Source organism: Triticum aestivum, chromosome 6A, assembly GCF_018294505.1.
Source record: "Triticum aestivum cultivar Chinese Spring chromosome 6A, IWGSC CS RefSeq v2.1, whole genome shotgun sequence".
Lineage (NCBI taxonomy): Eukaryota > Viridiplantae > Streptophyta > Magnoliopsida > Poales > Poaceae > Triticum > Triticum aestivum.
Window position 1 is genome coordinate 526,177,595 of NC_057809.1, and position 25,796 is coordinate 526,203,390.

A 25,796-nucleotide genomic window follows, 5' to 3' on the forward strand; every position below is an offset into this window, starting at 1 on the left:
ATTAGAACATTGTCCCATGTGAGGTTATCAAAATAAAAGTGGCCAAAGAAGCCCCCAAAAAGAGAGAGAGAGAGAGAGAGACCAAAGAAGCCTACAAAAAACAAAAAAAATGTGAGAAAAAGAGAGAAGGGGCAATGTTACTATCCTTTTACCACACTTCTGCTTCAAAGTAGCAACATGTTCTTCATATAGAGAGTCTCTTGAGTTATCACTTTCATATACTAGTGGGAATTTTCATTATAGAACTTGGCTTGTATATTCCAACGATGGGCTTCCTCAAATGACCTAGGTCTTCATGAGCAACCAGGTTGGATGCACACCCACTTAGTTTCAGTTTGAGCTTTTCATATACTTATAGCTCTAGTGCATCCGTTGCATGGCAATCCCTACTCACTCACATTGATATCTATTGATGGGCATCTCCATAGCCCGTTGATACGCCTAGTTGATGTGAGACTATCTTCTCATTTTTGTCTTCTCCACAACCACCATTCTATTCCACCTATATTGCTATGTCCAGGGCTCATGCTCATGTATTGCGTGAAAGTTGAAAAGGTTTGAGAACGTCAAAAGTATGAAACAATTGCTTGGCTTGTCATCGGGGTTGTGCATGATGTGAGTATTTTGTGTGGTGAAGATGGAGCATAGCCAGACTATATGATTTTGTAGGGATAACTTTCTTTGGCCTTGTTATTTTGAAAAGACATGATTGCTTTATTAGTAGGCTTGAAGTATTATTGTTTTTATGTCAAATGATAGACTATTCCTTTGAATCACTTGTGTCTTAATATTCATGCCATGATTAAACATATGATCAAGATTATGCTAGGTGGCATTCCACATCAAAAATTATCTTTTTTATCATTTACCTACTCGAGGATGGGCAGGAATTAAGCTTGGGGATGCTGATACGTCTCCGTCGTATCTATAATTTTTGATTGTTCCATGCCAATATTCTACAACTTTCATATACTTTTGGCAACTTTTTATACTATTTTTGGGACTAACATATTGATCCAGTGCCTAGTGCCAGTTCCTGTTTGTTGCATGTTTTTTGTTTCGCAGAATATCCATATCAAAAGGAGTCCAAACGGGATAAAAATTGACGGAGATTTTTTTTGGAATATATAAGATTTTTGTGAAGAAAAATCCACGCGAGACGGTGCCCGAGGTGGCCACGAGGCAGGGGGGCGCGCCCCAGACCCTCGTGGGCCACCCGTAAGGCAGTTGGTGCCCTTCTTTCGCCGCAAGAAAGCTAATTTCCGGATAGAGATCATGTTCAAATTTCAGCCCAATCGGAGTTACGGATCTCCGGGAATATAAGAAACGGTGAAAGGGTAGAATTAGAGAACGCAGAAACAGAGAGAGACAGAGAGACAGATCCAATCTCAGAGGGGCTCTCGCCCCTCCCGTGCCATGGAGGCCATGGACCAGAGGGGAAACCCTTCTCCCATCTAGGGAGGAGGTCAAGGAAGAAGAAGAAGGAGGGGGGCTCTCTCCCCCTTGCTTCCGGTGGCGCCGGAACGCCGCTGGGGGCCATCATCATCACCACGATCTACACCAACACCTCCGCCATCTTCACCAACATCTCCATCACCTTCCCCCCTCTATCTACAGCGGTCCACTCTCCCGCAACCCATTGTACCCTCTACTTGAACATGGTGCTTTATGCTTCATATTATTATCCAATGATGTGTTGCCATCCTATGATGTCTGAGTAGATTTTCGTTGTCCTGTTGGTGGTTGATGAATTGCTATGATTCATTTAATTTGCTTGTGGTTATGTTGCTGTCCTTTGGTGCCCATCATATGATTGTGCGCGTGGATCACACCCTAGGGTTAGTTGTATGTTGATAGGACTATGTATTGGAGGGCAAGAGTGACAGAAGCTTCAACCTAGCATAGAAATTGATGCATATAGGATTGAAGGGGGACCAATATATCTTAATGCTATGGTTGGGTTTTACCTTAATGAACATTAGTATTTGCGGATGCTTGCTAATAGTTCCAATCATAAGTGCGTAGAATTCCAAGTCAGGGATGACATGCTAGGAGTGGCCTCTCCCACATAATACTTGCTATCAGTCTAGTAAAGTAGTCAATTTCTTAAGGGACAATTCCGCAACTCCTACCACCACTTTTCCACACTCGCTATATTTACTTTATTGTTTCTTTATCTAAACAGCCCCTACTTTTTATTTACGTACTCTTTATTATCTTGCAAACCTATCCAACAACACCTACAAAGTACTTCTAGTTTCATACTTATTCTAGGTAAAGCAAACGTCAAGCGTGCATAGAGTTGTATCGGTGGTCGATAGAACTTGAGGGAATATTTGTTCTACCTTTAACTCCTCATTAGGTTCGACACTCTTACTTATCGAAAACTGTTGCGATCCCCTATACTTGTGGGTTATCAGTAGACAAGGTATTGCTTACCTTTGCTCTCCTCGAGCTGCCTCTTGGTAAGGCTGAGCTCGTTCTCGGACCGCTCCAGGTCCTGCTTCAGTGCAGAGACATCTGTAGTACGTGCGGCAGCGGCCAGCAGTGAAGCCTGCACATGCACATAGATATATTCTGATTAGACTCCTGAGTCATCATTTGATCCTCTATTCGGCCTTTCTTCTCGAACGCCGAACAGAGCATCAGGGGCTACTATCTATGCGGTAATACTTTCTTATATTTTGATTGCTTACCTCAAAGCCTGTTAGGAGGCTGGCGCAAGCTTCGGTCAGTCTGTTTTTGGTGGACTAAACTTTCTCGATCACCGCACTCATGATAGTGCGGTGCTCTTCGTCGATGGAGGCGCTGCGAAGCGCTTCCAGCAAGTTGTTCGGTGCCTCTGGATGGACAAAGGACACCAGCACGGGCGGCTGGCCCCCCTTAACGGGGGATCGCCTGCCGGAGTCCGGAACCATCGAAGCTTCCGGTGCGGTGTTCGGCTGGGGGCGAACTCGGAGCCCGTGGGAGTTTTGCTTCCTTTGTACCCAGGGTCCGGGAGGTCGCCTCAAGGCGCCCCCAGGACCACCTCCCCTCGGCTTGGTTCCTTTCGAGACAACACCTCGACGTTGTCCGTAGGGAGAGGGGTGGAGGCGGTCGGAAGAGAACCACTGTTCCTATCCGACGAGTCCAATGAACCGCTCGACGAGGATACATCGAGATGAGCTCGGGACGGACTGCATAATCATGTTCGGCATGAGGAGAAGTAGTGCAATAAAACATACCATGAATTACTATGGTGTCCGGATACTTACGACTTCGCCAGGGGCTTGACCCTGGGTAGCCACTCGTCGCCACTGTAGGTGGCCGTCGTAGAGCAGTCCGGAAGGACGGTCCTTCCCTTCTTGGACCCTTCGGCCTCCCCTGTTGGGTCGACCTTCCTTTTCTTGTCTCCCCCGGTTGGGAGGAGAGAACTTTCCTCCTCCTCCTTGTTTTCGTGGGAGGAGTGCGCGTCGGAGTCATCGGACGATGAGTCCGATACGACCTTGCGCCGGATACCCTTTCGGGTCCCCGGGGCCTTCTTCTTGGTCTTCTTCGCCGACACCTCGTAAGGTGCCGGAGCTAGCATCTCCATTAGGAGAGCATCTGCAGGATCTTTAGGCAGGGGGGCTAGGCAATCGAGTTGCTCCACTGTCTTTATCCAGTCCTGTTAATGGCATGGGAGCTTAGATCCCGCACATCATTCAACTGGGGCAAATAAATACCCTGTGAGATGCAAAAACTTACCGGATTGGCATGGCGCTTTGTGCTGAGTCCGCGGTCCTCGGTGAGGGAAGGAGGTACCTCGGCGCCCTTGAACAGCACCCTCCAGACGTCCTTATGCGTCGTGTCATAGAACTCTCACAGCGTCTGGTGCTGGGCCGGGTCGAACTCCCACAAATTGAATGCCCATCATTGACACGGGAGAATCTGGTGGAAGAGCATGACCTGGACCATGTTGACGAGCTTGATTTTCTTGCTCATCATGTTCCTGATGCAGGTCTGGAGTCCGGTCAGCTCTACCGAAGAACCCCAGGACATGCCCTTCTCTTTCCAGGAAGTGAGCCGCGTGGGGATTCCGAATCGAAATTTAGGGGCCGCCACCCAGTTGGTGTCGCGATGGTGATGTAGAACCACCCCGACTGCCACCCCTTTATGGTCTCCACATAGGAGCCTTCGAGCCAGTGACGTTAGGCATTTTGCCCACCATGGCGCCTCCGCACTCTGCTTGCTGGCCGACCACCACCTTCGGTTTAACATTGAAGGTCTTCAGCCACAGGCTGAAGTGGGGCCTTATGCGGAGGAAGGCCTTGCACATGACGATAAACGCCGAGATGTTGAGGATGAAGTTGGGGGCCAGATCATGAAAATCCAGCCCATAGTAGAACATGAGCCCGTGGGCAAACGGGTGGAGGGGAAATCCCAGTCTGCGGACGAAGTGGGTAAGAAAAACTACCCTCTCATGGGGTTTGGGCGTAGGGATGAGCTGCCCTGCATCTGGCAGCCGGTGCGCGATATCCGCAACCAGATATCTGGCTTCCCGTAACTTTGTGATGTTCTCCTCCATGACGGAGGAGACCATCCACTTGCCTCCCGCTCCGGACATGCTTGGAGTGGTTTGAGAAGAAAGACGCGAACTTGGGCGCTGGAGCTTGAGTGTGTGATAATGGGTAAGCAAGGAGGAAGAAGGTGTGGGTAAAAAAAGGGTGAATCCTTGTCCCTTTATAGGGGCGGAAGAGGCGATGCGCCTCCCCACTTGCCTGGTAAAATCGCTTATTCCCCAAACTCCATAATTGATGGCACGGTTAGGTTACCCACGTTTGTATTGATGAGAATCCCGTAATAAGGGGGACACGATCTCTTCTTTGACAAGACGTGTCAAGAAAACTGCCTCACGTTATGTGCGGTGCTGGTAGAGAAAAACAGTTCGAATAATGACCGGGCCATGACGTGATGTCATGCTGTCAAACATGTCAGCAGATTGGATTTGTGGAAATATTGTTCTCTCTACGGTGGTATGTGGAACTTGTTTTGCAGAGCCGGACAATATTCTGGTGTTCAAAATCTTCTATGGAGTATTCAGAGGAGGAACCCGCCTTGCAATGCCGAAGACAATACTGCGCGTCGGACTCATCGTCATTGAAGCCTGGTTCAGGGGCTACTGAGGGAGTCCTGGATTAGGGGGTCTCCGGACAGCCGGACTATATCCTTTGGCCGGACTATTGGACTATGAATATACAAGATTGAAGACTTCGTCCCGTGTCCGTATGGGACTCTCCTTGGCGTGGAAAGCAAGCTAGGCAATACGAATATATAGATCTCCTCCCTTGTAACCGACTCTGTGTAACCCTAGCCCCCTTCGGTGTCTATATAAACCAGAGGGTTTAGTCCATAGGACAAGATACAATCATACCATAGGCTAGCTTCTAGGGTTTAGCCTCTACGATCTCATGGTAGATCAACTCTTGTAATACTCATATCATCAAGAACAATCAAGCAGGACGTAGGGTTTTACCTCCATCAAGAGGGCCCGAACCTGGGTAAACATCGTGTCCCCTGCCTCCTGTTACCATCCGCCTTCGACGCACAGTTCGGGACCCCCTACCCGAGATCCGCCGGTTTTGACACCGACACATGTGATGTTTATCCTTTATGCATCTTATTTTGCTTAGTACGGCGGTAGCATTATAAGATGATCTCTCACTAAATTTCAAGGTACAAGTGTTCTCCCTGAGTATGCATCGTTCCTACAGTTCGTCGTGGCGATACACCACATGATGAATGGCTGTGATAAGCTCTACATTCACATACAACGGGTGCAAGCTAGTTTTGCACGTGCAGAATACTCGGGTTAAACTTGACGAGCCTAGAATATGTAGATATGGCCTCGGAACACTAAGACCGAAAGGTCGAACGTGAATCATATAGTAGATATGATCAACATAGTGATGTTCACCATTGAAAACTACTCCATCTCACGTGATGATCAGACATGGTTTAGTTGATATGGATCACGTGATCATTTAGATGACAAGAGGGATGTCTATCTAAGTGGGAGTTCTTGAGTAATACGATTAATTGAACTTTAATTTATCATGAACTTAGTACCTGATAGTTTTGCATATCTATGTTTTAGATCAATAGCTCGCGTATAGCTCCCCTATTTTATTTTTGATATGTTCCTAGAGAAAAATAAGTTGAGACATGATAGTAGCAATGATGCGGACTGGGTTCGTGATCTGAGGATTATCCCCATTGCTGCACAGAAGAATTACGTCCTGGAAGCAGCGCTAGGTGCAAAGCCCGCTACAGGAGCAACACCAGATGTTATGAACGTCTGGCAGAACAAAGCTAATTACTACTCGATAGTTCAGTGTGCCATGCTTTACGGCTTAGAATCGGGACTTCAACGACATTTTGAACGTCATGGAGCATATGAGATGTTCCAGGAGTTGAAGTTAATATTTCAAGCAAATGCTAGAATTGAGATATATGAAGTCTCCAATAACTTCTATAGTTGCAAGATGAAGGATAATAGTTCTGTCAGTGGACATATACTCAGAATGTCTGGGTACCATAACCACTTGACTCAACTGGGAGTTAATCTTCCTGATGATAGTGTCATTGACAGTCTTCTTCAATCACTGCCACCAAGCTACAAAAGCTTTGTGATGAACTATAATATGCAAGGGATGGATAAGACAATTCCCGAGCTCTTTTTAATGCTAAAGGCTACGGAGGTAGAAATCAAGAAGGAGCATCAAGTGTTGATGGTCAACAAGACCACTAGTTTCAAGAAGCGGGGCAAAGGGAAGAAGGGGAACTTCAATAAGAATGGCAAACAAGTTGCTACTCAAGTGAAGAAGCCCAAGTCTGCGCCTAAGACTGAGACTGAGTGCTTCTACTGCAAAGGGACTGGTCACTGGAAGCGGAACTGCCCCAAGTACTTTGTGGATAAGAAGGATGGCAAAGTGAACAAAAGTATATATGATATACATGTTATTGATGTGTACTTTACTAGTGTTCATAGTAGCCCCTGGGTATTTGATACTGGTTCAGTTGCTATGATTACTAACTTGAAACAGGAGTTAGAAATGAACAGAGACTAGTTGAGGGCGAGGTGACGATGTGTGTCGGAAGTGATTCCAAGGTTGATAAGATCACCATCGCACACTCCCTTTACCTTCGAGATTAGTGTTGAACCTAAAATAAATGTTATTTGGTGTTTGCGTTGAGCATAATATGATTGGATCATGTTTATTGCAATACAGTTATTCATTTAAGTCAAAGAATAATTGTTATTCTATTTACATGAATAAAACCTTCTATGGTCATACACACAAGGTGAATGGTTTATTGAATCTCGATCGTAGTGATACACATATTCATAATATTGATGCCAAAAGATGTAAAGTTGATAATGATAGTGCAACATACTAGTGGCACTCCCATTTAGGTCATATTGGTGTAAAGCGCATGAAGAAACTCCATACCGATGGGCTTTTGGAATCACTTGATTATGAATCACTTGATGCTTGTGACCCATGCCTCATGGGCAAGATGACTAATACTCCGTTCTCCGAAACAATGGAGTGAGCCACTGACTTATTGGAAATAATACGCATAGATGTATGCGGTCCGATGAGTGTTGAGGCTCGCGGCAGGTATCATTATTTTCTGACCTTCGCAGATGATTTGAGCAGATATGAGTATATCTACTTAATGAACATAAATCTAAAATATTTGAAAAGTTCAAAGAATTTCAGAGTGAAGTGGAAAATCATCATAACAAGAAAATAAAATTTCTATGATCTGATCATGGAGGTGAATATTTGAGTTACGAGTTTGGTCTTCATTTGGAACAATGTGAAATAGTTTCGCAACTCATGCCACCTGGAACACCACAGCGTAATGGTGTGTCCAAATGTCATAACCGTACTTTATTAGATATGGTGTGATCTATGATGTCTCTTACCGATTTACCACTATCATTTTGGGGTTATGCATTAGAGACAGTTGCATTCACGTTAAATAGGGCACCATATAAATCCCTTGAGAGGACACCGTATGAACTATGGTTTGGCAAGAAACTAAGCTGTCGTTTCTTAAAATTTTGAGGTTGCGATGCTTATGTGAAAAAGCATCAGCCTGATAAGCTCGAACCCAAATAGGAGAAGTGTGTCTTCATAGGATACCCAAAATAAACTATTGGGTACACCTTCTATCACAGATCCGAAGGCAAGATCTTTGTTGCTAAGAATGAATCCTTTCTAGAGAAGGAGTTTCTCTCAAAAGAAGTGAGTGGGAGGAAAGTAGAAGTTGATGAGGTAATTGTAACTTCTCCCGAATTGGAGAGCATTTTATCACAGAAATTAGTTCCAGTGATTCCTACACCAATTAGTGAGGAAGCTAATGATGATGATCATGAAACTTCTGATCAAGTTACTATCAAACTGTTGGGGATCGTAGCAGAATTTTAAAATTTTCTACGCATCACCAAGATCAATCTATGTAGTCATCTAGCAACGAGGGAGAGAGGAGTGCATCTACATACCCTTGTAGATCACGAGCGGAAGCGTTCAAGAGAACGGGGATGATGGAGTCGTACTCGACGTGATTCAAATCACCGATGACCTAGTGCCGAACGGACGGCACCTCCGCGTTCAACACACGTACAGAGCGAGGACGTCTCCCGCGCCTTGATCCAGCAAGGAGGAGGGAGAGGTTGAGGAAGAGGGCTCCAACAACAGCACGAAGGCGTGGTGGTGGTGAAGCTGCAGTACTCCGGCAGGGCTTCGCCAAGCTCTTATGGAGGAGGAGATGTGTTGGGGAGGGGAGGGGCTGCGCCTTGGATGTGGTGTGAAGCCCTCCCCTCACCCCTCTATTTATAGGGGAAGGGGGAAGGGGGCCGGCCCCCTCTAGATGAGATCTAGAGGGGGCGGCGACCAAGGCGAGGGGGGCTTTCCCCCCAAGCAAGGGGGCGCCCCCCTTTAGGGTTTCCCCCAAACCCTAGGCGCATGGGCCCTAGGGGGTGTGGCACCCCAGCCCACTTGGGATGGTTCCCTTCTCCATACAGCCCATAAGGCCCTCCGGAAGAGGTGCCCCCTCCCGGTGGACCCCCGGAACCCCTCCGGTGGCCCTGGTACAATACCGATATGCCCCCGAACCTTTCCGGCGACCGTATGACAACTTCCCATATATAAATCTTTACCTTCGGACCATTCCGGAACTCCTTGTGATGTCCGGGATCTCATCCGGGACTCCGAACAACATTCGGTAATCACATACAAGTCTTCCTAACAACCCTAGCGTCACCGAACCTTAAGTGTGTAGACCCTACGGGTTCGGGAGACATGCAGACATGACCGAGATGACTCTCCGGTCAATAACCAACAGCGGGATCTGGATACCCATGTTGGCTCCCACATGCTCCTCGATGATCTCATCAGATGAACCACGATGCCGAGGATTCAATCAATCCGTATACAATTCCCTTTGTCAATCGGTACGTTACTTGCCCGAGACTCGATCGTCGGTATCCCAATACCTTGTTCAGTCTCGTTACCGGCATGATCCCGTGATCGGCCACTTGATCACATTGAGCTCAGTATGATGATGCATTACCGAGTGTGCCCAGAGATACCTCTCCGTCATACGGAGTGACAAATCCCAGTCTCGATTCGTGCCAACCCAACAGACACTTTCGAAGATACCTGTAATGTACCTTTATAGTCACCCAGTTACGTTGTGACGTTTGGCACACCCAAGGCACTCCTACGGTATCCGAGAGTTGCACAATCTCATGGTCTAAGGAAATGATACTTGACATTCAGAAAAGCTACAGCAAACGAACTACACGATCTTTGAGCTAAGCTTAGGATTGGGTCTTGTCCATCACATCATTCTCCTAATGATGTGATCCCATTATCAATGACATCTAATGTCCATAGTCAGGAAACCATGACTATCCTTTGATCAACGATCTAGTCAACTAGAGGCTCACTAGGGACGTGTTGTGGTCTATGTATTCACACATGTATTACGATTTCCGGATAACACAATTATAGCATGAACAACAGACAATTATCATGAACAAAGAAATATAATAATAACCATTTTATTATTGCCTCTAGGGCATATTTCCAACAGTCTCCCACTTGCACTAGAGTCAATATTCTAGTTACATTGTGATGAATCGAACACCCATGCAGTTCTGGTGTTGATCATGTTTTGCTCTAGGGAGAGGTTTAGTCAATGGATCTACTACATTCAGGTCCGTATGTACTTTACAAATCTCTATGTCTCCATTTTGAACACTTTCATGAATGGAGTTGAAGCGACGCTTGATATGCCTGGTCTTCCTGTGAAACCTGGGCTCCTTGGCAAGGGCAATAGCTCCAGTGTTGTCACAAAAGAGACTCATCGGGCCCGATGCATTGGGTATGACTCCTAGGTCGGTAATGAACTCCTTCACCCAGACTGCTTCTTGTGCTGCCTCCGAGGCTGCCATGTACTTCGCTTCACATGTAGATCCCGCCACAACGCTTTGCTTGCAACTGCACCAGCTTACTGCCCCACCATTCAAAATATACATGTATCCGGTTTGTGACTTAGAGTCATCCAGATCTGTGTCGAAGCTAGCATCGACGTAACCCTTTACGACGAGCTCTTCGTCACCTCCTTAAACGAGAAACATTTCCTTAGTCCTTTTCAGGTACTTTAGGATATTCTTGACCGCTGTCAGTGTTCCATGCCGGGATTACTTTGGTACCTTCCTACCAAACTTACGGAAAGGTTTACATCAGGTCTGGTACATAGCATAGCATACATGATAGACCCTATGGCCGAGGCATAGGGGATGACACTCATCTTTTCTCTATCTTCTGCCGTGGTCGGGCATTGAGCCGTGCTCAATCTCGTTCCTTGCAATACAGGCAAGAACCCCTTCTTTGACTGATCCATTTTGAACTTCTTCAATATCTTGTCAAGGTACGTGCTCTGCGAAACACCAATGAGGCGTCTCGATCTATCTCTATAGATCTTGATGCCTAATATATAAGCAGCTTCTCTAAGGTCCTTCATTGAAAAACACTTGTTCAAGTAGGCCTTTATGCTTTCCAAGAATTCTATATCATTTCCCATCAACAGTATGTCATCCACATACAATATGAGAAATGCTACAGAGCTCCCACTCACTTTCTTGTAAATGCAGGCTTATCCATAAGTTTGCATAAACCCAAACGCTTTGATCATCTCATCAAAACGAATGTTCCAACTCCGAGATGCTTGCACTAGCCCATAAATCGAGCGTTGGAGCTTGCACACCTTGTCAGCATTCTTAGGATCGACAAAACCTTCCGGCTGCATCATATACAATTCTTCCTTAAGGAAACCATTAAGGAATGCCGTTTTGACGTCCATTTGCCATATCTCATAATCATAGAATGCGGCAATTGCTAACATGATTCAGACGGACTTAAACTTCACTACGGATGAGAAAGTCTCATCGTAGTCAACCCCTTGAACTTGTCGATAACCCTTAGCGACAAGCCGAGCTTTATAGATGGTCACATTACCATCCGTGTCTGTCTTCTTATTAAAGATCCATTTATTTTCTATGGCTCACCGATCAACCGGCAAGTCAGTCAAAGTCCATACTTCGTTTTCATACATGGATCCTATCTCGGATTTCATGGCTTCCAGCCATTTGTCGGAATCCGGGACCGCCATCGCTTCTTCATAGTTCGAAGGTTCACCGTTGTCTAACAACATGATTTCCAAGACAGGGTTGCCGTACCACTCTGGTGTGGAACGTGTCCTCGTGGACCTATGAAGTTCAGTAGCAACTTGATCTGAAGTTTCATGATCATCATCAACTTCCTCTCTAGTCGGTGCAAGCACCTCAGGAACATTTTCTTGAGCTGCGCCACTTACCGGTTCAAGAGGTAATACTTCATCAAGTTCTACCTTCCTCCCACTTATTTCTTTCGAGAGAAACTCTTTCTATAGAAAGGACCCATTCTTGGCAACAAAGATCTTGCCTTCGGATCTGAGGTAGAAGGTATACCCAACAGTTTCTTTGGGGTATCCTATGAAGACGCATTTTTCCGATTTGGGTTCGAGCTTTTCAGGTTGAAGTTTCTTGACATAAGCATCGCATCCCCAAACTTTTAGAAACGACAGCTTAGGTTTCTTCCCAAACCATAATTCATACGGTGTCATCTCAACGGATTACGACGGAGCCCTATTTAAAGTGAATGCGGCAGTCTCTAAAGCATAGCCCCAAAATGACAGCGGTAAATCAGTAAGAGACATCATAGATCGCACCATATACAATAGAGTGCGATTACGACGTTTGGACACACCATTACGCTGAGGTGTTCCAGGCGGCATGAGCTGTGAAACTATTCCACATTTTCTTAAGTGTGTGCCAAATTCGTGACTCAAGTATTCTCCCCCGCGATCTGATCACAAGAACTTGATTTTCCTGTCACGTTGATTCTCAACCTCACTCTGAAATTCCTTGAACTTTTCAAAGGTCTCAGACTTGTGTTTCATTAAGTAGATATACCCATATCTACTCAAGTCATCAGTGAGGGTGAGAACATAACGATAGCCACCACGAGCCTCAACACTCATTGGACCGCATACATCAGTATGTATGATTTCCAATAAGTTGGTTGCTCGCTCCATTGTTCCTGAGAACGGAGTCTTGGTCATTTTACCCATGAGGCATGGTTCGCACATGTCAAATGATTCGTAATTAAGAAACTCTAAAAGTCCATCTGCATGGAGCTTCTTCATGCGTTTGACACCTATGTGACCAAGGCGGCAGTGCCACAAGTATGTGGGACTATCATGATCAACCTTACATCTTTTGGTATTCACACTATGAATATGTGTAGCATTACGCTCGAGATTCATTAAGAATAAACCATTCACCATCAGAGCATGACCATAAAACATATCTCTCATATAAATAGAACAACCATTATTCTCGGATTTAAATGAGTAGCCATCTCGACTTAAACGAGATCCTGATACAATGTTCATGCTCAAAGCTGGCACTAAATAACAATTATTGAGGTTTAAAACTAATCCCGTAGGTAAATGTAGAGGTAGCGTGCCGACGGCGATCACATCAACCTTGGAACCATTCCCGATGCGCATCGTCACCTCATCCTTCGCCAGTCTCCGCTTATTCCGCAGCTCCTGCTTTGAGTTACAAATGTGAGCAACCGCACCGGTATCAAATACCCAGGAGCTACTACGAGTACTAGTAAGGTACACATCAATTACATGTATATCACATATACCTTTTATGTTGCCGGCCTTCTTGTCCGCTAAGTATTTGGGGCAGTTCCGCTTCCAGTGACCACTTCCCTTGCAATGAAAACACTCAGTCTCGGGCTTGGGTCCATTCTTTGGCTTCTTCCCGGTAGCTTGCTTACCGGGCGTGGCAACTCCCTTGCCGTCCTTCTTGAAGTTCTTCTTACCCTTGCCTTTCTTGAACTTAGTGGTTTTATTCACCATCAACACTTGATGTTCCTTTTTGACTTCTACCTCTGCTGATTTCAGCATTGAATATACCTTAGGAATGGTCTTTTTCATCCCCTGCATATTGAAGTTCATCACAAAGCTCTTGTAGCTGGGTGGAAGCGACTGAAGGATTCTGTCAATGACCGCGTCATCCGGGAGATTAACTCCCAGCTGAGACAAGCGGTTATGTAACCCAGACATTCTGAGTATGTGCTCACTAACAGAACTATTTTCCTCCATCTTACAGCTGAAGAACTTGTCAGAGACTTCATATCTCTCATCCCGGGCATGATCTTGGAAAACCATTTTCAGCTCTTCGAACATCTCATATGCTCCATGTCGCTCAAAACACTTTTGGAGCCCCGGTTCTAAGCTGTAAAGCATGCCGCACTGAACGAGGGAGTAATCATCAGCACGTGTCTGCCAAGCGTTCATAACGTCTTGGTTCTGTGGGACGGGTGCGTCACCTAACGGTGCTTCTAGGACATAATCTTTCTTGGCAGCTATGAGGATGATCCTCAGGTTCCGGACCCAGTCCGTATAGTTGCTGCCATCGTCTTTCAGCTTGGTTTTCTCTAGGAACGCGTTGAAGTTGAGGACAACGTTGGCCATTTGATCTACAAGACATATTGTAAAGATTTTAGACTAAGTTCATGATAATTAAGTTCATCTAATCAAATTATTCAATGAACTCCCACTCAGATAGACATCCCTCCAGTCATCTAAGTATAACATGATCCGAGTTAACTAGGCCGTGTCCGATCATCACGTGAGACGGACTAGTCAACATCGGTGAACATCTTCATGTTGATTGTATCTTCTATACGACTCTTGCTCGACCTTTCGGTCTTCTGTGTTCCGAGGCCATGTCTGTACATGCTAGGCTCGTCAAGTCAACCTAAGTGTACTGCATGTGTAAATCTGGCTTACACCCGTTGTATTCGAACGTTAGAATCTATCACACCCGATCATCACGTGGTGCTTCGAAACAATGAACCTTCGCAACGATGCACAGTTAGGGGGAACACTTTCTTGAAATTATTACGAGGGATCATCTTATTTAAGCTACCGTCGTTCTAAGCAAATAAGATGTAAAACATGATAAACATCACATGCAATCAAATAGTGACATGATATGGCCAATATCATTTGCTCCTTTTGATCTCCATCTTCGGGGCTCCATGATCATCGTTGTCACCGGCATGAAACCATGATCTCCATCATTGTGTCTTCTTGAAGTTGTCTCATCATCTATTACTTCTACTACTATGGCTAACGCTTTAGCAATAAAGTAAAGTAATTACATGACGTTTATGTTGACACGCAGGTCATAAATAAATAAAGACAACTCCTATGGCTCCTGCCGGTTGTCATACTCATCGACATGCAAGTCATGATTCCTATTACAAGAACATGATCATCTCATACATCACATATATCATTCATCACATCCTTTGGCCGTATCACATCACAAAACACTTGCTGCAAAAACAAGTTAGACGTCCTCTAATTGTTGTTGCAAGTTTTTACGTGGCTGCTATAGGTTTCTAGCAAGAACGTTTCTTACCTATGCCAAAACCACAACGTGAATTGCCAATTTCTATTTACCCTTTATAAGGACCCTGTTCATCGAATCCGATCCGACTAAAGTGGGAGAGACAGACACCCGCCAGCCACCTTATGCAACTAGTGCATGTCAGTCAGTGGAACCGGTCTCACGTAAGCGTACGTATAAGGTTGGTCCGGGCCGCTTCATCCCACGATGCCGCCGAATCAAGATAAGACTAGTAACGGCAAGATAATTGACAATATCGACGCCCACAACTACTTTGTGTTCTACTCGTGCATAGTAACTACGCATAGACCTAGCTCAGGATGCCACTGTTGGGGATCATAGCAGAATTTTAAAATTTTCTACACATCACAAAGATCAATCTATGTAGTCATCTAGCAACGAGGGAGAGAGGAGTGCATCTACATACCCTTGTAGATCACAAGCGGAAGCGTTCAAGAGAACGGGGATGATGGAGTCGTACTCGACGTGATTCAAATCACCGATGACCTAGTGCCGAACGGACGGCACCTTCGCGTTCAACACACATACGGAGCGAGGACGTCTCCCGCGCCTTGATCTAGCAAGGAGGAGGGAGAGGTTGAGGAAGAGGGCTCCAACAACAGCACGGCGGCGTGGTGGTGGTGAAGCTGCAGTACTCCGGCAGGGCTTCGCCAAGCTCTTATGGAGGAGGAGATGTGTTGGGGAGGGGAGGGGCTGCGCCTTGGATGTGGTGTGCAGCCCTCCCCTCACCCCTCTATTTATAGGGGAAGGGGGAAGGGGGTCGGCCCCCTCTAGATGAGATCTAGACGGGGGGCGGCGACCAAGGGGCAGGGGGCTTGCCCCCCCAAGCAAGGGGGTGCCCCCCTTTAGGGTTTCCCCCAAACCCTAGGTGCATGGGCCCTAGGGGTGTGGCGCCCCAGCCCACTTGGGCTGGTTCCCTTCTCCATACAGCCCATAAGGCCCTCTGGAAGAGGTGTCCCCTCCCGGTGGACCCCCGGAACCCCTCTGGTGGCCCCGGTACAATACCGATATGCCCCCGAACCTTTCCGGCGACCGTATGACAACTTCCCATATATAAATCTTTACCTCTGGACCATTCCGGAACTCCTCGTGACGTCCGGGATCTCATCTGAGACTCCGAACAACATACGGTAATCACATACAAGTCTTCCTAACAACCCTAGCGTCACCGAACCTTAAGTGTGTAGACCCTACAGGTTCGGGAGACATGCAGACATGACCAAGATGACTCTCCAGTCAATAACCAACAGCGGGATCTGGATACCCATGTTTGCTCCCACATGCTCCTCGATGATCACATCGGATGAACCACGATGTCGAGGATTCAATCAATTCGTATACAATTCCCTTTGTCAATCGGTACGTTACTTTCCCTAGACTCGATCGTCGGTATCCCAATACCTTGTTCAGTCTCGTTACCGACAAGTCACTTTACTCGTACCGTAATGCATGATCCCGTGATCAGCAACTTGATCACATTGAGCTCATTATGATGATGCATTACCGAGTGGGCCCAGAGATACCTCTCCGTCATACGGAGTGCCAAATCCCAGTCTCAATTCGTGCCAACCCAACAGACACTTTCGGAGATACCTGTAATGTACCTTTATAGTCACCCAATTACGTTGTGACGTTTGGCACACCCAAGGCACTCCTACGGTATCCGGGAGTTGCACAATCTCATGGTCTAAGGAAATGATGCTTGACATTCAGAAAAGCTACAGCAAACGAACTACACGATCTTTGAGCTAAGCTTAGGATTGGGTCTTGTCCATCACATCATTCTCCTAATGATGTGATCCCGTTATCAATGACATCTAATGTCCATAGTCTGGAAACCATGACTATCCTTTGATCAACGAGCTTGTCAACTAGAGGCTCACTAGGGACGTGTTGTGGTCTATGTATTCACACATGTATTATGATTTCCGGATAACACAATTATAGCATGAACAATAGACAATTATCATGAACAAAGAAATATAATAATAACCATTTTATTATTGCCTCTAGGGCATATTTCCAACACAAACCTCGTAGGTCAACCAGAGTACGATCCGCACTAGAGTGGTACGGTAATCTTGTTCTGGAGGTCATGTTACTTGATCATGATGAATCTACGAACTATGAGGAAACGATGATGAGCCCAGATTCCGCGAAATGGCTTGTGGCCTTGAAATCTGAGATGGGATGCATGTATGAGAATAAAGTATGGACTTTGATTGACTTATCCGATGATCGGCGAGCCATTGAGATTAAATGGATCTTCAAGAGGAAGACAGACACTGATAGTAGTGTTTCTATCTACAAAGCTCGAATTGTCGCAAAAGGATTTTGACAAGTTCAAGGTGTTGACTACGATGAGAGTTTCTCACTCGTATCTATGCTTAAAGTCTGTCTGAATCATGTTACCAATTGCCGCATTTTATGAAATTTGGCAAATGGATGTCAAAACTGCATTCCTATACCTTAATGGATTACATAAAGAAGAGTTCTATATGATGCAACAAGAAGGTTTTGACAATACGAAAGGTGCTAACAAAGTGTGTAAGATCCAGTGATCAATTTATGGACTGGTGCAAGCATCTCGGAGTTGGAATGTACGCTTTGATAGTGTGATCAAAGCATATGGTTTTATATAGACTTTTGGAGAAGCATGTCTTTACAAGAAAGTGAGTGGGAGCTCTGTAGCATTTCTGATATTATATGTGGATGACATATTGTTGATTGGAAATAATATAGAATTTCTAGATAGCATAAAAGGATACTTGAATAAGAATTTTTCAATGAAAGACCTCAGTGAAGCTACTTACATATTGGGCATGAAGATCTATAAAGATAGATCAAGACGCTTGATACGTCTCCAACGTATCTATAATTTTTGATTGCTCCATGCTATATTATCTACTGTTTTTGATATTATTGGGCTTTATTATCCACTTTTATATTATTTTTGGGACTAACCTATTGACTGGAGGCCCAGCCCAGAATTGCTGTTTTTTGCCTATTTTAGGGTTTCGAAGAAAAGGAATATCAAACGGAGTCCAAACGGAATGAAACCTTCGGGAACATGATTTTCTCACCGAATAAGATCCAGGAGACTTGGACCCTACATCAAGAAACAAAGGAGGGGGCCACGAGGTAGGGGGCGCGCCTACCCCACCCCCCCCCCAGGCGCACCCTCCACCCTCGTGGGCCCCCTGTTGCTCCACCGACGTACTCCTTTCTCCTTTATATACCTACGTACCCCCAAACGATCAGATACGGAGCCAAAAAAACCTAATTCCACCACCGTAACTTCCTGTATCCACGAGATTCCATCTTGGGGCCTGTTCCAGAGCTCCACCGGAGGGGGCATCCATCACGGAGGGCTTCTACATCAACACCATAGCCTCTCAGATGAAGTGTGAGTAGTTTACTTCAGACCTTCGGGTCCATAGTTATTAGCTAGATGGCTTCTTCTCTCTTTTTGGATCTCAATACAATGTTCTCTCCCTCTCTTGTGGAGATCTATTCGATGTAATCTTCTTTTTGCGGTGTGTTTGTTGAGACCGATGAATTGTGGGTTTATGATCAAGATTATCTATGAACAATATTTGAATCTTCTCTGAATTATTTTATGTATGATTGGTTATCTTTGCAAGTCTCTTCGAATTATCAGTTTGGTTTGGCCTACTAGATTGATCTTTCTTGCAATGGGAGAAGTTCTTAGCTTTGGGTTCAATCTTGCGGTGTCCTTTCCCAGTGACAGTAGGGGCAGCAAGGCACATATTGTATTGTTGCCATCGAGGATAACAAGATGGGTTTTTTATCATATTTCACGAATCTATCCCTCTACATCATGTCATCTTGCTTAAGGCGTTACTCTGTTTTCATGAACTTAATACTCTAGATGCATGATGGATAGCAGTCGATGAGTGGAGTAATAGTAGTAGATGCAGGCAGGAGTCAGTCTACTTGTCTTGGACGTGATGCCTATATACATGATCATACCTAGATATTCTCATAACTATGCTCAATTATGTCAATTGCTCAACAGTAATTCGTTCACCCATCATAAAATACTTATGCTCTTGAGAGAAGCCACTAGTGAAACCTATGGCCCCCGAGTCTATCTTCATCATATTAATCTTCCAATACTTAGTTATTTCCTTTGCTTTTTACTTTGCTTTTATTTTACTTTGCATCTTTATCATAAAAATACAAAAATATTATCTTATCATATCTATCAGATCTCACTCTCGTAAGTGACCGTGAAGGGATTGACAATCCCTTATCGCATTGGTTGCGAGGAGTCATTTGTTTTGTGCAGGTACTAGGGACGCGGGCGCAACCTCCTACTGGATTGATACCTTGGTTCTCAAAAACTGAAGGAAATAATTACGCTACTTTGCTGCATCATCCTTTCCTCTTCGGGGAAATCCAACGCAGTGCTCAAGAGGTAGTAAGAAGAATTTCTGGCGCCGTTGCCGGGGAGGTTCGCGCAAGTCAAGATTTGACTCCCGACAACGAGCCATTTTTGGCGCCGTTGAGTCAAGATACCAAGTACTCATCACATACCCTTATCTCCCGCATTACATTATTTGCCATTTGCCTCTCATTTTCCTCTCCCCCACTTCACCCTTGCCGTTGTATTCGCCCTCTCTCTCTCTATCCTCCCTTTCTTTTCCATTTGCTTGTCGTTATGGCGAGTCCTCTATATTCTCTGTTGTCTCCTGAGAATGAAGTTCTAAACTTTAAGCAAAGGGAGGGATAAAATCTAAAAGATGCTTGGTATAGAATTTGCAATGCCCAAAATAGATCTACCAGGAAGCAATCTACTTCTGTTCTTCTTCACAATTTTTATGTAGGTGTTGCTCCTTGGTACAGATATGTCCTTGATACCATTATCGGAGGGAATTTCTTGGGTAGCCACACTTTTGATTCTTATAATGCTATGATAGATTTATTTGGCACACCACCTCTTTTGGTTAATGGAACTGTATTAACTTTGGAGCATGTAATGCAAAGGCTCGAAATTATTGAAAATAAGGTTGCTACCATAGAGTCAATTGAAAATTTGGATAAAAAGATCCACAACCAAATCTCTCAATATGGATCTAAAGTAGGATTCACTTTGAAAAATATTAGAGAGAAGGAACCCATAGTTAATGAGAAAATAAATCATGATTCCACTAGAATCGATAAACTTGAGGGTATCATTACCAACTTGGGAACCGCTTTTTCTTCCGTAAAAAATACTCCAAGTCCTCCTACTAAAATTGCCAAGCTTATGTATGTCCCTAAAAATAAGGGTGAATCCTCCAGTAAGGAAACTGCGGATCTCAAATCTATAAGTATTCATCCCAATCTTGTTGCTATCATTAAGGAACCATTTGTTACAAATGAATTTTTCGATCTTGTGCCTAAAAGTTTGATAATAACTAAAAATAAAGAAATTCCTAAGGATGGTAGATGCCTCATTGAAGAATTACCAACAAAAGATGGCAATACCTACATATATCCTTGGTTTTTATGCCTAGCTAGGGGCATTAAACGATAGCGCTTGTTGGGAGGCAACCCAGTTTTATTTTTATTTTTTTATTACTTGCTTTTTGCTCCTGTTTAGTAATAAATAATTTACCTAGCCTCTGTTTTGGTGTTTTTTGTGTTTAATTAGTGTTTGTGCCAAGTAGAACCATTGGGAAGACTTGGGGAAAGTCTTGATATCTTGCTGTAAAAAACAGAAACTTTAGCGCTCACGAGAACTGCTGACATTTCTATTTGGAAAGTGCTATTTAGTTAATTATTTTTGAAGATGATTAATAGATAAATTCCTCACGTCCGGAAATTTATTTTAGAATTTTTGGGGTTCTAGATCTTGCGCTAGCTATAGTTTACTACAGACTGTTCTGTTTTTGACAGATTCTGTTTTTCGTGTGTTGTTTGCTTATTTTGATGAATCTATGGCTAGTAAAATAGTTTATAAACCATAGAGAAGTTGGAATACAGTAGGTTTAACACCAATATAAATAAAGAATGAGTTCATTAAAGTACCTTGAAGTGGTCTTTTGTTTTCTTTCGCTAACGGGGCTCATGAGATTTTCTACTTTGAGTTTTGTGTTGTGAAGTTTCCAAGTTTTGGGTAAAGATTTGATGGATTATGGAACAAGGAGTTTCAAGAGCCTAAGCTTGGGCATGCCCATGGCATCCCCGAGATAATCTAAGGACACCTAAAAGCCAAAGCTTGGGGATGCCCCGGAAGGCATCCCCTCTTTCGTCTACTTCTATCGGTAACTTTACTTGGAGCTATATTTTTATTCACCACATGATATGTGTTGTGCTTGGAGCGTCTTGTATTATTTGAGTCTTTATTTGTTAGTTTACCACAATCATCCTTGATGTACACACCTTTTGAGGGAGCCATACATAATTTGGAAATTGTTAGAATACTCTATGTGCTTCGCTTATACCTTTTGAGTTATATAGTTTTGATCTAGTACTTCACTTGTATCTTTTAGAGCACGATGGTGGATTTGTTTTATAGAAACTATTGATCTCTCATGCTTCACTTAGATTATTTTGAGAGTCTTAAATAGCATGGTAATTTGCTTAAATAATCCTAATATGCTAGGTATTCAAGAATAGTAAAAACTTTCTTATGAGTGTGTTGAATACTATGAGAAGTTTGATGCTTGATAATTGTTTTGAGATATGAAGATGGTGATATTAAAGTTATGCTAGTTGAGTAGTTGTAAATTTGAGAAATTCTTGTGTTAAAGTTTGTGATTCCCGTAGCATGCACGAATGGTGAACCGTTATGTGATGAAGTCGGAGCATGATTTATTTATTGATTTTCTTCCTTATGAGTGGCGGTCGGGGACGAGCGATGGTCTTTTCCTACCAATCTATCCCCCTAGGAGCATGCGTGTAATACTTTGCTTTGATAACTTGTAGATCTTTGCAATAAGTATATGAGTTCTTTATGACTAATGTTGAGTCCATGGATTATACGCACTTTTCTTCCTTCCACCATTGCTAGCCTCTCTAATACCGCGCACCTTTCGCTGGTATCATACACCCACCATATACATTCCTCAAAACAGCAACCATACCTACCTATTATGGCATTTCCATAGCCATTCCTAGATATATTGCCATGCAACTTTCCATCGTTCCGTTTATTATGACACACTCCATCATTGTCATATTGCTTAGCATGATCATGTAGTTGACATCGTATTTGTGGCAAAGCCACCGTTCATAATTCTTTCATACATGTCACTCATGAGTCATTGCATATCCCGGTACACCGCCGGAGGCATTCACATAGAGTCATATTTTGTTCTAAGTATCGAGTTGTAATTGTTGAGTTGTAAGAAAATAAATGTGTGGTGATCATCATTATTAGAGCATTGTCCCAGTGAGGAAAGGATGATGGAGACTATGATTCCCCCACAAATCAAGATGAGACTCCAGACAAAAAATAGAAAAAAGGAAAGAGAAAGAGGCCATCAAAAAGAGAAAAGGCCCAAATAAAAAAATGAGAGAAAAAGAGAGAAGGGGCAATGCTACTATCCTTTTACCACACTTGTGCTTCAAAGTAGCACCATGATATTCATGATAGAGAGTCTCTCATTTCGTCACTTTCATATACTAGTGGGAAATTTTCATTATAGAACTTGGCTTGTATATTCCAATGATGGGCTTCCTCAAAATGCCCTAGGTCTTCATGAGCAAGCAAGTTGGATGCACACCCACTTAGTTTCTTTTGTTGAGCTTTCATATACTTATAGCTCTAGTGCATCCGTTGCATGGCAATCCCTACTTACTCACATTGATATCTATTAATGGGCATCTCCATAGCCCGTTGATACGCCTAGGTGATGTGAGGCTATCTTCTTCCTTTTTGTCTTCTCCACAACCACCATTCCATTCCACCTATAGTGCTATATCCATGGCTCACGCTCATGTATTGTGTGAAGATTGAAAAAGTTTTGAGAATGTCAAAAGTATGAAACAATTGCTTGGCTTCTCATCGGGGTTGTGCATGATTTAAATACTTTGTGTGGTGAAGATAGAGCATAGCCAGACTATATTATTTTGTAGGGATAACTTTCTTTGGCCATGTTATTTTGAGAAGACATAATTGCTTAGTTAGTATGCTTGAAGTATTATTATTTTTATGTCAATATTAAACTTTTATCTTGAATATTTCGGATCTGAATATTCATACCACAATTAAGAAGAATTACATTAAAATTATGCCAAGTAGCACTTCGCATCAAAAATTCTGTTTTTATCATTTACCTACTCGAGGACGAGCAGGAATTAAGCTTGGGGATGCTTGATACGTCTCCAATGTATCTATAATTTTTATTGCTCCATGCTATATTATCTACTGTTTTGGACATTATTGGGCTTTATTATCCACTTTTATATTATTTTTGGGACTAACCTATTAACCGGAGGCCCAGCCCAGAATTGTTGTTTTTTTGCCTATTTTAGGGTTTCGAAGAAAAGGAATATCAAACGGAGTCCAAACGGAATGAAACCTTCGGGAACATGATTTTCTCACCGAACATGATCCAGGAGAGTTGGACCCTATGATACGTCCATTTTGCATCATGCTTTTATATCGATATTTATTGCATTATGGGCTGTTATTTCATATTATGTCACAATACTTATGGCTATTCTCTCTTATTTTACAAGGTTTACATAAGGAGGGAGAATGCCGGCAGCTGGAATTCTAGGCTGGAAAAGGAGCAAATATTAGAGACTTATTCTGCACAACTCCAAAAGTCCTGAAACTCCATGGAATACCTTATAATAAATAATGAAAAATCCTCGCCAAAGATGAAGACCAGGGGGCCCACACCCTTTCCACGAGGGTGGGGGTCGCCCCCCCCTATGGCGCGCCACCCTACCTCGTGGGCCCCCTGGTGGCTCTCCGATGAACATCTTCTCCTATATGAAGTCTTTCGTCGAGAAAAAAATAAGAAGCAACCTTTCGGGAGGAAACTCCGCCGCCACGAGGCGGAACCTTGGCGGATCCAATCTAGAGCTCCGGCGGAGCTGTTCTACCGGGAAAACTTCCCTCCCGAAGGGGGAAATCATCGCCATCGTCATCACCAACGCTCCTCTCATCGGGAGAGGGCAATCTCCATCAACATCTTCATCAGCACCATCTCATGTCAAAACCCTAGTTCATCTCTTGTATCCAATTCTTGTCACCAAGTCTGGGATTGGTGCTAGTAGGTTGCTAGTAGTGTTAATTACTCCCTGTAGTTGATGCTAGTTGGTTTAATTGGTGGAAGATTATATGTTCGAATCCTATATGCATATTATTACCCCTCTGATTATGAACATGAATATGCTTTGTGAGTAGTTATGTTTCTTCCTGAGGACAAGGGAGAAGTCTTGCTATTAGTAGTCATGTGAATTTGGTATTCATTCGATATTTTGATGAGATGTATGTTGTCTAGCCTCTAGTGGTGTTATGTGAACGTCGACTACATAACACTTCAGCATTATTTGGGCCTAGAGGAAGGCATTGGGAAGTAATAAGTAGATGATGGGTTGCTAGAGTGACAGAAGCTTAAACCCTAGTTTATGCGTTGCTTCGTAAGGGGCTGATTTGGATCCATATGTTGCATGCTATGGTTAGGTTTACCTTAATACTTTTGTTGTAGTGCGGATGCTTGCAATAGAGGTCAATCATAAGTGAGATGCTTGTTCAAGTACGAACAGCACACAAGCACCGGTCCACCCACATGTCAAATTATCAAAGTACCGAATGCGAATCATATGAACATGATGAAAACTAGCTTGACGATATTCCCATGTGTCCTCGGGAGCGCTTTTCCTTATATAAGAGTTTGTCCAGGCTTGTCCTTTGCTACAAAAAGGATTGGGCCACCTTGCTGCACTTTATTTACTTCTGTTACTTGTTGCTCGTTACAAATTATCTTATCACAAAACTATCTGTTACCACTCATTTCAGTACTTGCAGAGAATACCTTGCTGAAAACCGCTTATCATATCCTTCTGCTCGTTGGGTTTGACACTCTTACTTATCGAAAGGACTATGATAGATCCCCTATACTTGTGGGTCATCACCCTACATCAAGAAACAAAGGAGGAGGCCACGAGGTAGGGGCGCGCCTACCCCCCCCCCCCCTCGGCACGCCCTCCACCCTCGTGGGACCCCTGTTGCTCCACCGACAGACTCCTTCCTCCTATATATACCTACGTACCCCCAAACGATTAGATACGAAGCCAAAAACCCTAATTCCACCGCTGTAACTTCCTGTATCCACGAGATCCCATCTTGGGGCCTATTCCGGAACTCCGCCAGAGGGGGCATCCATCACAGAGGGCTTCTACATCAACACCATATCCTCTCCAATGAAGTGTGAGTAGTTTACTTCAGACCCTCGGGTCCATACTTATTAGCTAGATGGCTTCTTCTCTCTTTTTGGATCTCAATACAATGTTCTCCCCCTCTGTTGTGGAGATCTATTCGATGTAATCTTCTTTTTGCGGTGTGTTTCTTGAGACCGATGAATTGTGGGTTTATGATCAAGATTATCTATGAACAATATTTGAATCTTCTCTGAATTCTTTTATGTATGATTGGTTATCTTTGCAAGTCTCTTCGAACTATCAGTTTGGTTTGGCCTACTAGATTGATCTTTCTTGCAATGGGAGAAGTTCTTAG